We start from the raw sequence: 14,785 nt of genomic DNA, 5'->3' as shown, positions 1-14,785 counted from the left end.
AAATTTTGGTTCCAAAATTGTGCTGATGTGAAGTAGACATGTGGGCAATGTTATTTATTAACTACTTTGTGTGATATATCTCTCTGATTAAAGGGCATGAAAATTCAAAGTTTGAAAATTGCAAAATTTTCGCCAAATTTCCGATTTTTTCACAATCAAACGCAAGTGATATCAAAGAAATTTTACCACTATCATGAAGTACAATATGTCACAAAAAAACAGTCTCAGAATCAGGGGAATCCGTTGAAGCATTCCAGAGTAATTACCTCATAAAGTGACAGTAGTCAGAATTGAAAAAATTGGCCCGGTCACGAAGGCAAAAACAGGCTCTGGCGCGAAGTGGTTAAAAGTAAAGAAGCAAAAATGCTGGAGGCCCACGGTGATCAGAAGGATGCTGGTATTTTGCAGAGATGAAATAGCGCAAGAGAGAAAGCAAATGAAAAAAAGAAAAGAGAATGAATGTGTGCACTTGTGAAAGGGAATGGAAAAAAGGCATAGAAGAGAGTGCCCCTGCTGGTGGAAGGAAGGAAAAAGCAAAAGCCTACAGCACCTGGTATTCCCAGGTGGTCTCCCATCCAAGTACTAACTAGGCCCAACCCTGCATAGCTTCTGAGATCAGATAAGATTGGGCATGTTCAGATTGGTGTGGCCATAGGCAGAGACAGGTATCTCACTTGCTGCTTTTCTACTTTGACGTCTGGCTGCCGACTGCCCTTTCCAGTGCTCAGCAAGACCAGGTCCTTTTGTGCTTTCCCTTCTCTTCAATTTTTTTGCTGGCTTCCTTAAAAGGTCTTGTAGACACAACGCCCCACTCAGAGCCGCTGAGCTCACTGATCGGCTGCAGCGCTGTCGACGGAACGTCAGCTTCACGGCCAATACCACAGGCCGGGAGCAGAGGCGAGACTCACCGGTAGACCCGGGTAGGGTGAGCAGAGCGCGGTTAGTTGCTTTTTAACAGCCTGCAGCCGGGGATTAACTTTTAATGAAAGGGAACAATCCCTTTGACTGTCTGCAGCGCGCCACACCTAGGAAGCGCACTCTCACACACAAGCCAGCATGCACAACTGCTCGCACGTGACAACACCCCCTATCTGCCCCTACAACCTCTCCGTCACCATGCATCAGACTCTCCTGCCTGTTTTATGATTTCAGGGCCCTAGCAGGAATCACCCCCCCCCTCCCCAATTCCTTCCGCACCTTCCTTGCCTTCCTTGCACTGAGGTTAGCTCTTTGTCAGCCGTCTGGCTTGGTTTCACAAGCTTCTTTGCAGAGAAACATGTTACTTTTGCTGGCCCTCGCTATTCGGCCGGCATCCAAAACCTTCCCTGGGCACCTGCTGAAAGCCTGGCCCCTTCACGGCCCCGGGTGCTTTTAACGCCATGATTTCCACACGGCGAGCTGCTGAGTCAATAAGCACTCCTAGCCGTGGCAAAGAGCTCGGTGTCAGGCCTGCGTTAAGGCGGCGGGGAAGCATACTTAGCTGCCAACTGGCTCAGAGGCCTTGGGGCTTCCATCATCTAAGTTACTTAAGGTCGGTGTCCGGCAAGGCGCCGTTCCATGCTAGCCGAGCTGGGCAGTAGGGCAAAACATCATCAAAATAGTCTCCCATCCAAGTACTGTCCGAGACAAGCCCTGCTTTGCTTCCGAGATCAGACGAGATCGGGCGTATCCAAGGTGGTATGGCCAGTAGACGCTGTCCGATCCATCGCCCGGCCAGCCTTTCTCAGGATCGCTTGGTGGCGAGCAATCTGGCAGTGACGGGGCGGGCTCCGAAGGGTCCATGCAAAGGCTGTGCCGTCCCTACAGGTGTGGTTTGTTTAGCAGTGATTCACCCGCCGCATCAGGTGTCTTCAAAAATGTCTCGGCGCAGGGTCTCCTGCAGGCTAAACCCTTCATCGCGGTAATGTGACAGAAAGAGCAAGCTGGACGCATAACTTGGGGACGGAGCGAGACGTCCAGGGGTGAATGAAGGAAGAGGGTGAGATGGTTGCCAGTGACTTTGAGCTGCTCTTCAGGGGGGAGGGTCGTGTTGCCTGCAAAGGTCTTCTGCTTGGGGTTACCGGTGGTTGCCTCCAGCCACGCGGGAGACGCTGGTCCTGGTGAAAAGGAGCCTAGCATTAAAAGTAAAGAAGCAACAATGCTGGAGGCCCACGGTGATCAGAAGGATGCTGGTATTTTGCAGAGATGAAATAGCGCAAGAGAGAAAGCAAATGAAAAAAAGAAAAGAGAATGAATGTGTGCACTTGTGAAAGGGAATGGAAAAAAGGCATAGAAGAGAGTGCCCCCTGCTGGTGGAAGGAAGGAAAAAGCAAAATCCTACAGCACCTGGCATTCCCAGGCGGTCTCTGTTAAATGGTTAATTATGGAAATTCATTTGGAATGTTAATCGATAATCATTTTTCTGAGTTCTATGCCTCAGCCATCGTGTCTAGATGACATGCGCTATTTGTGTGTGTATTTTTGGTTCACTACCATATGTAGAACAGGTGTTCATATGACTGGCTATAAAAGCCCATGGTACAGAAATGGGGGGCTCTCTTGCTCTTCCCACCCCACAAGACACAGAATCTTCATGCTGAGAAGCTGATGACACGTAGGCCTGGACACATGTTGGACAAAGACATGATTTACCAGCCAGGATCCAAGGAAAGATGGGTGAATCTCAACAATTAAGCTAATTATGGACAAATGGACAATTACTTTATAACTAATTATTGTATGTACCTGCTGCAATCTGATTCTTTTTAATGGACAATCCAAGAATAAATAGATACATTTTTTATAAGAATATCGTGATATTGATACTTTGAGAAGTCCTCAGTAGAAAAAAATAATACAGGAAGAGTATTATTTTACAATGGTGAGCCAGTCAGTCCTGTTTTTTTTTTTTTTAAATTAAGTAAGTGAATTTCTTCCGTGAACAAGGGGGGAGTCCTGACGAGCTGAACAGCTGTTGTTCTCGTGTCAGTAAATTCACTAGTTTGTCACAAGAAGCAGAAAGGACCTACAGACTGAGGAAAGACAGGAAGCAGAGGTACTAACAAGGAACAGAATCACACAGGAAAAGAATCAGGCGAACTGAAGACAGGACGTGCTGATAAAGAGAAGCCAAGGAATCTTAAGGTAAGCAAAATATGGATATAATTTCTTCTTTTGCTAAACAAAGTAATATTAATTTCAAAGTTAATGTAGGAGATGACATAGAAGTTTTGTGGCTCAGTTTATACAAAGAATGTGAATTGCAGAATTTACAGTTAACTTCTAAATTGGTAAATAGAGACAAACAGAAATTGAGAAATATTCTACATTTGGTAGATTTTTTTCATAGTCTTGTGTTAGAGATTTCTAAGCAGGAAAATAGTGTAGAAGTGTCAGACGGTGATACTGATTCAGACTGTAATGTGGAAAATGAACAAGAAGTAAGACACGTGTCTGTAACTGAAGGTGACCTTGGGTCTGACCAAGAGACGGACATACAGAAACCTGACATGGGAGGAGACATGACTGACATACGAGAAACCGACATACTAGGTGATGTGGGAGGAGACGTGAGTGACGTAGGAGGAACGGACGTACAAGAGCCACTAAAAATATCAGAGAATTCTGGAATTACCCAGGCTCAACTCCAAATTAAAATGAGGATAAATTTGCTGAAATTATACAAAATCATGCCAAAATATGATGTCAAAATCCATGCCTGTAGAAATTCAGAGACATTTGAGTGCTTCTCTGATAAGTTTGATTTATCCAATGAGGAGAGGAATCAATTATTTAAAATATGGATTCCTGTGACATTGTCCAGACGTTTACATTTAATGCCCTGTGAAAATGACTCTCCTAATGGATGGGAAAATGATTCGGACAGATTAAGATATTTGTTTTATTGTGTCACAAAGGATTTTCCCAACATAGAAGATCTGCAGAAATAAGGATTGGTAGGAAGGAATGTACATATACATTCATGTCCATATTTGAACGGTTGTACAAAGCTCTCATCAAAAATGGAAAAGTACAACATATGATAACAACTTTTGTACAAAAATTCAAATTCCTAAATTCAGTTTCCCAAGTTATGGCATCACAAAAAAATTCATTATTTGAATGTGCGCAGATGCTGGATTTTGTTAGAAAACATGAGAATCGTGAAAAGAAAATAAATCAAGCTAAATTTATAAAACCAGGAAAGGTAAAATCTTACCAAAAGCCAATATCAAACTCTCCTAGACTGAGTCATCCCCATAGTGAACTCTATCAAATACGCAGAAGATTACATATATGTTATAAGCCATATCAGCCAGTGCAAAGATCCATCTCTCCACAGAATGAGTTAATTCTCAGTCAGAACTGTGATTCTCTAAAAAGGAAAATGGCTGAAACTGATGGACAGAGACAGGTGAGACGACCAACTCACAGTGACGTCATGGAATGTGGACAGAAGAACAGGCAGTTCTCTGAGGTTTTGAAGGATAGAAAAATGTCTTTCCTAAATAGGGCGTTCCTGGAGATATTTGAGAGAGACAGAAGATTTGGTTTAGGGAGTGGCTAAGGAAAAACTGTAATTATAATGTTGTATCAAAATGTAATACAATGTCTCAATATTTATTTATAATCTTATACAGTAAAATTGTAGTTACATAGTTTCTAATAGTTCATATATATATATATATATACACTTGTCTAAGTAGAGATTGTGTAACATACCTGGCGGCGTCCTTGCATGGTGGTCCAGTTCCCACTGTGCAAGAGCGCGCACTTGATCTCCAGTCCAGAATGTCTCTCTGGCTTCCCTCCTTGCTGTCTGTTTGTCTGTTTCTGCTGCTTGAGGGCGGCGCCCGATCACTTCCTGCTTTTTGTACCTGCTGTGGGTCACACCCCTTGTGCGTCCTCAGCCTATTGCTGTCGGTCACCTGGTATATAGCTCAGCTGCTCCCATCTATCCCTGCCTGAGCATAGTGTTTCATTCAGTGTGTGCTTGCACTCTGAAGGTGCCAGGTCCCGTTCTTTGTCTCCTGCCTTGCGGTATCAGTTCCCGTGTCTGAACTGAGTCCTGTCTATGTCTCCTGCCTTGCGGTATCTGTTCCCGTGTCTGAACGGAGTCCTGTCTATGTCTCCTGCCTTGCGGTATCAGTTCCCGTGTCTGAACTGAGTCCTGTCTTTGTCTCCTGCCTTGCGGTATCAGTTCCCGTGTCTGAACTGAGTCCTGTCTATGTCTCCTGCCTTGCGGTATCAGTTCCCATGTCTGTACTGTGTCCTATCTGTGTACCTTAACCTGCAGTCTGTACTCGTTCCTTGCCTGTTCGTTCCGCCTTCCTGGAGGCTGTATTTCCAGGCCAGTCTGAACACGCTCCTTGCCTGTTCGTCCTGCCTCTCTGGGGGCCGTATTCCCAGACCCGCTCCTGTATCCCGCTGCAGTGTCGGTCTCCTCCGTACACTCAGTTCCAGTCTGAACTCTCTCCTATCTTTTACCTGTTTTTTCTCTATGTCCGTTCCATTCCTTTTTCTGCAGAGTCTGAACTCGTACCTAACTCCTGCTCGTTGTCACTGTACTTCCGTTTGTGAGTTTGTGGTCCACTCGCTACTTCTCTGCAAGTACCCTGTGGGTATCTGGTTCTGCCTTTCCCTTCTAGTCTGTTCCGTGTGAACAGAGTCCTGTCCGCCGCGTCTGCGGTTTTCGCTTTGCTCAGCTCTGTCCGCCGCGTCTGCGGTTTTCGCTTAGCTCAGCTCTGTCCGCCGCGTCTGCGGTTTTCGCTTTGCTCAGCTCTGTCCGCCGCGTCTGCGGTTTTCGCTTTGCTCAGCTCTGTCCGCCGCGTCTGCGGTTTTCGCTTTGCTCAGCTCTGTCCGCCGCGTCTGCGGTTTTCGCTTTGCTCTGCTCTGTCCGCCCCGTCTGCGGTTTTCGCTTTGCTCTGCTCTGTCCACCGCGTCTGCGGTTTTCGCTTTGCTCAGCTCTGTCTACCGCGTCTGCGGTTTCGAATTTGTCTCCCAGTCTGTACTGGACCCTACCCAGCCTGTGCTCTAGTCTGCCTGTTCCTGTATTCCCCGGTGTGGGTCAACAGCCGTGTCCGGAGTCTGACCTGGAGTAGACCCTGGTTCCTCTGCTCGGTTCCTCCCTGGTGCACTGGCATCGTATGCCGTCATGCGACCTTGGTCGGATCGGGCAGATACTTAGTTACGCCTCTCCAGGCACTCTCCGGTTCATGGCACAGTGGAATCACTACATAAACACGCACACGCCAGTCAGTCCGGGCGTGTGCATAACAGCATGCTCAGGCCATGGTTCCCGTTGAGCCCCACGGCCTTCGCTCTCTGAGAAGTTTTCCAGCGAATACATGCATTAAAAATAAATAAATAAATATTTTTTTTCTCAGCTGAGTTCCAGGCGAATTACGCACCCGTCCAGATGGATCTATCTGCTCTCGTTCCTGCGGATCCGCCACGTTACTATGGGGATCCAAGACAAAGTCGTGCATTTGTGGAGCAATGCATGCTACACTTCAAGTTCTACCCTCTATGTTTTCCCACCGATCGGGTTAAGGTGGCATTCATTATGTCTTACCTGGCGGGTGATGCCTTGGAATGGATCAACCCCCTATATGAAACACAGGATCCGATCCTCCTGGACCTAATGGCCTTCCTGGTGGCCTTTCTAATGGTCTTCGATGATCCTAACCCGGAGGCTCCTGCTGAAGCTTCACCTCCCAATATCCCGGAGCAGCCCCGATGGGTAATGTGTGTGGGTAGTGCAATAGTCCTCCAGCCCAATGAGACTACTGCCCACCCAGAATCCTCACAGGGTGACTACGCTTCCCGGAAGACTTCTCCCAACCTCAAGAGGCAGTCCAGATGTGCTAGACGTAGAGGCAAGCCGTCACGCCAGGGTCTGTCCTCCCTGAGACCTCCTGACCCCAACCTTGAAGTCCCTACTGAAGCTTCATCTCCATGTATCCCGCAGAAGCCCCAACGGGTAATGTGCGTGGGTAGTGCACCGGTTCTCCTGCCCGAAGAGACTTCTGCCCATCCAGACTCCACAAAGGAGAACTTCCTGCACCCGGCATCAGATGCTTCACCCACTTTAACCGGTGTGCATGTCCAAGGATGCTCCAAAGCTGTGGTTACCTCTGAGTCTGTGCACCTCTACTACCTGGCGGAGGACCCCCTGTTGCCTCCTGAATCCTCCGGGATACCACTCGATGACAAATGGAGAGAGACTTCTCTACACTCGGTACTCGATACTTTGTCCGCTTCGTCCTGTGAGCCTGACAATGGGTACCCCAAAGTGGTAGTTACCCCCGAGTCTCTACACCCCTCCGACCAGGCGGAGGACCTCCAGTTGTCTCCAGAACCCTTCGGGGTGCTACCTGGTAGCGAAAGGACAAAGACTCTCCTATACTTTGTACCTGATACCTCGCTCGCTTCGTCCAGTGAGTCCAACCTAGTGTACTCCGAAGCAGAGGTTACTCCCGAGTCTCTACACCCCTCCGACCAGGCGGAGGACCTCCAGTCGTCTCCAGAACCCTACGGGGTGCTACCTGGTAGCGAAAGGACAGAGACTCTCCTATACTCTGTACCTGATATCTCGCTCGCTTCGTCCAGTGAGTCCAACCTAGTGTACTCCGAAGCAGAGGTCACTCCCGAGTCTCTACACCCCTCCGACCAGGTAGAGGACCTCCAGTTGTCTCCAGAACCCTTCGGGGTGCCACCTGCTGGTGAATGGACAGAGACTTTCCTATATCCTGGATCTGATACCTCGCCTGCTTCGTTCAGTGAGTTCGACCTTGTGTACTCTGAAGCAGAGGTTACCCATGAGTCTCTACAATCCTCTGACCAGGCGGAGTACCCCCAGTTGTCTCCAGAACCCTTTGGGGTGCCACCTGGTGGTGAATGGACAGAGACTTTCCTATACTCGGTACCCGATACCTCGCCTGATTCCTCCAGTGAGTCCGACCTAGTGTACTCTGAAGCAGATGTTTTCTCTGAGCCTCTGCACTCTTCTGACCCGGCGGAGGACCTCCAGTTGTTTCCTGAATTCTCCGGGGTACCACCAGATAACAAAGAGACAGTGACTTTTCCTCATTATGTACCTGATAACCCGTCTATTTCTTCCTGTGAGCTTGACAAGATGTACCTCGAAGCAGAGATTACCCCCAAGTCTCTGTCCCCCTCCAACCCGGTGAAGGACTTCCAGTTGTCTCCTGTACCCTCTGGGGTGCCACCTGAAAATATGTGGAGAGAGACTTCCTTGTGTGCTGTTCCTGGTACTCCACCCGTTTCGTCTGTTGCCAAGGATGGCTGGATAGGAGGTAGCATCCTAGCTAACCAGATGAGATCAATTTTTCCTGTGGACTGTGGAAGTGATCTCCTTGAAGTGAACAACTAGTCCTCGAATTCCCTGCGGAAGATTCTGGCAGGCCTGAAGAAGAGGGGGCGTAAGGGGGGGGTACTGTAACATACCTGGCGGCGTCCTTGCATGGTGGTCCATCTCCCACTGTGCAAGAGCGCGCACTTGATCTCCAGTCCAGAATGTCTCTCTGGCTTCCCTCCTTGCTGTCTGTTTGTCTGTTTCTGCTGCTTAAGGGCGGCGCCCGATCACTTCCTGCTTTTTGTACCTGCTGTGGGTCACACCCCTTGTGCGTCCTCAGCCTATTGCTGTCTGTCACCTGGTATATAGCTCAGCTGCTCCCATCTATCCCTGCCTGAGCATAGTGTTTCATTCAGTGTGTGCTTGCACTCTGAAGGTGCCAGGTCCCGTTCTTTGTCTCCTGCCTTGCGGTATCAGTTCCCGTGTCTGAACTGAGTCCTGTCTATGTCTCCTGCCTTGCGGTATCTGTTCCCGTGTCTGAACTGAGTCCTGTCTTTGTCTCCTGCCTTGCGGTATCAGTTCCCGTGTCTGAACTGGGTCCCGTTCTTTGTCTCCTGCCTTGCGGTATCAGTTCCCGTGTCTGAACTGAGTCCTGTCTATGTCTCCTGCCTTGCGGTATCAGTTCCCGTGTCGGAACTGAGTCCTGTCTTTGTCTCCTGCCTTGCGGTATCAGTTCCCGTGTCTGAACTGAGTCCTGTCTATGTCTCCTGCCTTGCGGTATCAGTTCCCGTGTCTGTACTGTGTCCTATCTGTGTACCTTAACCTGCAGTCTGTACTCGTTCCTTGCCTGTTCGTTCCGCCTTCCTGGAGGCTGTATTTCCAGGCCAGTCTGAACACGCTCCTTGCCTGTTCGTCCTGCCTCTCTGGGGGCCGTATTCCCAGACCCGCTCCTGTATCCCGCTGCAGTGTCGGTCTCCTCCGTACACTCAGTTCCAGACTGAACTCTCTCCTATCTTTTACCTGTTTTTTCTCTATGTCCGTTCCATTCCTTTTTCTGCAGAGTCTGAACTCGTACCTAACTCCTGCTCGTTGTCACTGTACTTCCGTTTGTGAGTTTGTGGTCCACTCGCTACTTCTCTGCAAGTACCCTGTGGGTATCTGGTTCTGCCTTTCCCTTCTAGTCTGTTCCGTGTGAACAGAGTCCTGTCCGCCGCGTCTGCGGTTTTCGCTTTGCTCAGCTCTGTCCGCTGCGTCTGCGGTTTTCGCTTTGCTCAGCTCTGTCCGCCGCGTCTGCGGTTTTCGCTTTGCTCAGCTCTGTCCGCCGCGTCTGCGGTTTTCGCTTTGCTCAGCTCTGTCCGCCGCGTCTGCGGTTTTCGCTTTGCTCAGCTCTGTCCGCCGCGTCTGCGGTTTTCGCTTTGCTCAGCTCTGTCCGCCGCGTCTGCGGTTTTCGCTTTGCTCAGCTCTGTCCACCGCGTCTGCGGTTTTCGCTTTGCTCAGCTCTGTCCACCGCGTCTGCGGTTTTCGCTTTGCTCAGCTCTGTCTACCGCGTCTGCGGTTTCGAATTTGTCTCCCAGTCTGTACTGGACCCTACCCAGCCTGTGCTCTAGTCTGCCTGTTCCTGTATTCCCCGGTGTGGGTCAACAGCCGTGTCCAGAGTCTGACCTGGAGTAGACCCTGGTTCCTCTGCTCGGTTCCTCCCTGGTGCACTGGCGTCGTATGCCGTCGTGCGACCTTGGTCGGATCGGGCAGATACTTAGTTACGCCGCTCCAGGAACTCTCCGGTTCATGGCACAGTGGAATCACTACATAAACACGCACACGCCAGTCAGTCCGGGCGTGTGCATAACAAATTGCGTATAATTGTATTTATATATACGTTTATAATATATATATATATATATATTAATTTGTAAATTAGAACTTCATATATATAAATTTAAGTAGCAATATTTTGAATTACATTAGAACCAACCAATATATGTATAAGATATTTAAATAATTCTGTTTCTGTATTAATTTGATATTTAATTTTATTTTCTTATATTTCCTTAGAATTTTCATTCCAAAGCAGGATTTGATCAAAGAACTCTAAAATGGATTTATTTCTTTATTCACACAGGAAGTGAAAAAATTGCATGATTTTATGTGTATAACATTTTAAAATAATAACAATATATCTAGTTGAACTATAATATATATGTAATACTTATTAATTCTTTTGTGTTGCTAATATTTTCTGTGCATGAAGTGTTCGTGCAAATTAAAGTAGCTTTACAGCATGACGTGTGACAGCTGCGGCCTTTGAACTTTGAGCTAATAGTATAGGATCCCATTCATTCTATTTTCAACTGATGTAACTTAAGACCGGGCAGCCAGTGAAAAAAGAATCTAAGACAAGAGTTTTTTCAAGTGTCTGAAATTCCAGTGACTTACTCTCATATTATATAATATGTACTTGGGAATAGTCAAAGAAATATAAAGATATTCAATTGATATGGCAATTCGCATTAATAAATTGGGATACAACAATTTTGGGTTAAATAAATATATATATATCTAAAACTTCATATGTGGAATGTTTGAGTTGAACAGATCTGTGAATGTCAGAGTGAAGGTGACAGATGAGTAAATCAGCAGCTGCTAAGTGTGATTGATGTGACAGAGGCCTCGTATGTTTGTATGTTTGAAAAAAAAAATGTTTCTTTATGTGAAGGTACAAAAATATATTTAATTTTGAGGAAATTATAATACATAATTATGTATTATCTACATATATATATTTCTATATTTCTTTAATAATTATTATTTCTTGATTTAACTAATAGTGGATAAGGGCAACCACACATCAAAATGGTTTACAAAGCAAATTTATATTTAGAATAATTTTCCACATGATAATATTCTTGAATAACTATAATATTATTTTTAATGGTTACCTAAATAGGTACACACATCTCTTTAGTCAAATCTATGCTACTCATCGATATGAAATTTATGCACAATATTTCTAGAAGAATAATTATTTTTAATTTGGTTCTGATATATACATAAATTTTATAAAATAATATTTTTTGGTATTAAGGGGGAAAATGTGTTTTTGATCCTGATTACATAATCACTTTTGATCAATACTTATTTTCCCCACATTTTAATAAAGAAGAAATAATAATAAGGTACTATGGTATAATTAAGAAGGGTATTACATGCAAAGTTGCATAATTTAATATTTTTTGGTGGTACAAGGTTATGACAAATATGAAATCATCCAAATAATGGAGATATAAGGGTATTTTTTATGGAGAATATAATTACTCTGCATTTGTTATTAAAATTTAAAGGCCTTATTTTTATTTTTATTCTTATTTTTACTCTTAATTTTATTCTTCATTTTTAAAATTTTATTCTTACTTTATACTTCTTATTTTTCTATTTTTTCATTTTTTAATTCTCATTTGATTTTATTTGAGTTCAATATCTCAATTGAGAAAACACATTCATATTTAATAAAGTAATGTCTAATACAAGAGTATTGCTTCATTAAATATATATTGCTAAGGAAAAAAATGTTTACATTTTCTGAGTAAACACAATTCATTCATTCATTTATTCATTCATTCATTCATTCATTCATACATTCATATATTTATTCATTTTGGTTCAGGAGTATACATTCTTTGATATTATTGGTTTAATAAAGATATAAAAACTTGTTTTTTCAAAATACACTGACACCTATGGGTTGGAAAAGGTATTTACACCTATGACATAAAAATGTTCTATCATGTGGAGAACTTGATTGATAATGATTTATTATCTATTATTGTTTATTATTCCAAACATAATTTATTTTAATATTTTGATAATAATTAGATGGATATTACTGATTGCTATGGTACGCTGTGATATTATAGGTTAGGAAAAACTGTCAGATTTGGTATCAGATTAGGGAATGAAGACTTCAATCAAGACATCGCAATTATGAATTCTATCTTAATAAAGACTCTTAATTTTTATAAATCAAAGAGATTCTCAAAAGTTACAAGAAGAAGCAACTGATATCCGGCCGTCTCAGAAGGTAACAGGTGTGAATGCTGAGTGTTATAATAGACTGTGTCCATTACATACAATACAATTCACACCACTGATCACCAGGACGGCAGAGGACGATGATCCTATATGTACTGTGTTGTGTTCAAGCTTCATCACGTTCCAGTGGTTTCTTATCACCTGCAACGCTTGAATGAAAGCTGGTGAACAGGTAATACCTGGCATATGTGTCCTGTATATAAAGGACTGAGTACTGGTTATGGTGCTATATAAAGCAGGAAAGTGGCAAGTTAACCCTTGCTTTACTGACCAAAGACGTCACATCTGTTCCAAAAGTGACACGAGACCAGTGCGGACACACGGAAGATTCCAAAGACGATCCAACGTAAGTCCAGGTGACACTGCACATATATTAAAGCTACATTTCATCCATGGACTTTGTTTTCTTATCAACTGACACACATGATCTTTCTAATAAAGAGTACAGTTTATGGACTGAACAATAATGAGCAAAATTATGGACTGTACAATATCTACATGCTGTAATTTATTTCAAAGGAGTTTTCATCTAAAGACTGTGTTATAAAAGAACAAAGAAGAAGACGAGACGACGACCCGATGACATCAGATGATGACGATTGAACCCGCGATTGCTTCAATTTAGATATAGGGAAGTATAATTATACATATTAAATGAATATTAGTCACGGCTTACCATAACATGAATTCACGTCATTATATAACAATAATCCGATATTGATACTATTATTACTATTATTATTATTATGGAATTTTAATGATATTGCCAAGGAAGAAGGAAAGAAAAAATGATTGATGAATGTATCTTCTTTTGAGATATTTCAGTTTAAGTCCTTTTATTCTCAAAAAGGGGGAAATGTTAAATGGTTAATTATGGAAATTCATTTGGAATGTTAATCGATAACCATTTTTCTGAGTTCTATGCCTCAGCCATCGTGTCTAGTTGACATGCGCTATTTGTGTGTGTATTTTTGGTTCACTACCATATGTAGAACAGGTGTCCATACGACTGGCTATAAAAGCCCATGGTACAGAAAGGGGGGGCTCTCTTGCTCTGCCCACCCCACAAGACACAGAATCTTCATGCTGAGAAGCAGATGACATGTAGGCCTGGACACATGCTGGACAAAGACATGATTTACCAGCCAGGATCCAAGGAAAGATGGGTGAATCTCAACAATTAAACAATTAAGCTAATTATGGACAAATGAACAATTAGTTTATAACTAATTATTGTATGTACCTGCTGCAATCTGATTCTTTTTAATGGACAATCCAAGAATAAATAGATACATTTTTTTATAACAACATCGTGATATTGATACTTTGAGAAGTCCTCAGTAGAAAAAAATAATACAGGAAGAGTATTATTTTACAGTCTCCCATCCAAGTACTAACCAGGCCCAATGCTGCTTAGCTTCCGAGATCAGATGAGATCAGGCATGTTCAGGGTGGTGTGGCCGTAGGCAGAGACAAGCCTCTCACTTGCTGCTTTTCTACTTTGACGTCTGGCTGCCGGCTGCCCTTTCCAGTGCTCAGCAAGACCAGGTCCTTTTGTGCTTTCCCTTCTCTTCAATTTTTTTGCTGGCTTCCTTAAAAGGTCTTGGAGACACAACGCCCCACTCAGAGCCGCTGAGCTCACTGATCGGCTGCAGCGCTGTCGACGGAACGTCAGCTTCACGGCCAATGCCACAGGCCGGGAGCAGAGGCGAGACTCACCGGTAGACCCGGGTAGGTTGAGTAGAGCGCGGTTAGTTGCTTTCTAATAGCCTGCAGCCGGGGATTAACTTTTAATGAAAGGGAACAATTCCTTTGACTGTCTGCAGCACGCCACACCTAGGAAGCGCACTCTTACACACAAGCCAGCATGCACACGTGCTCGCATGTGACAACACCCCCTATCTGCCCCTACAACCTCTCCGTCACCATGCGTCAGACTCTCCTGCCTGTTTTATGATTTCATGGCCCTAGCAGGAATCACCCCCTCCCCTCCCCAATTCCTTCCGCACCTTCCTTGTACTGAGGTTAGCTCTTTGTCAGCCGTCTGGCTTGGTTACAAAAGCTTCTTTGCAGAGAAACATGTTACTTCTGCTGGCCCTCGCTAGGCGGCCGGCATCCAAAACCTTCCCTGGGCACCTGCTGAAAGCCTGGCCCCTTCACGGCCCCGGGTGCTTTTAACGCCATCATTTCCACACGGCGAGCTGCGGAGTCAATAAGCACTCCTAGCCGTGACAAGGAGCTCGGTGTCAGGCCTGCGTGAAGGGCGGCCGGGTAGCGTACTTAGCTGCCAACTGGCTCAGAGGCCTTGGGGCTGCCATCATCTAAGTTACTTAAGGTCGGTGTCTGGCAAGGCGCCGTTCCATGCTAGCTGAGCTGGGCAGTAGGGCAAAACGTCATCAAAAT

General features: G+C 44.8%; 1 pseudogene; it reads right to left on the bottom strand.

The window, feature by feature from the left end:
• Positions 1-538: 538 nt before the first annotated feature.
• LOC141269498 (5S ribosomal RNA) lies at positions 539-657 on the bottom strand (annotated as a pseudogene).
• Positions 658-14,785: the final 14,128 nt, after the last annotated feature.

This window comes from Phyllobates terribilis, unplaced genomic scaffold, assembly GCF_046119375.1.
Source record: "Phyllobates terribilis strain yellow unplaced genomic scaffold, ASM4611937v1 Scaffold_4__5_contigs__length_816908805, whole genome shotgun sequence".
Classification (NCBI taxonomy): Eukaryota; Metazoa; Chordata; class Amphibia; order Anura; family Dendrobatidae; genus Phyllobates; species Phyllobates terribilis.
This window is presented reverse-complemented; position numbering and strand designations above follow the sequence as displayed.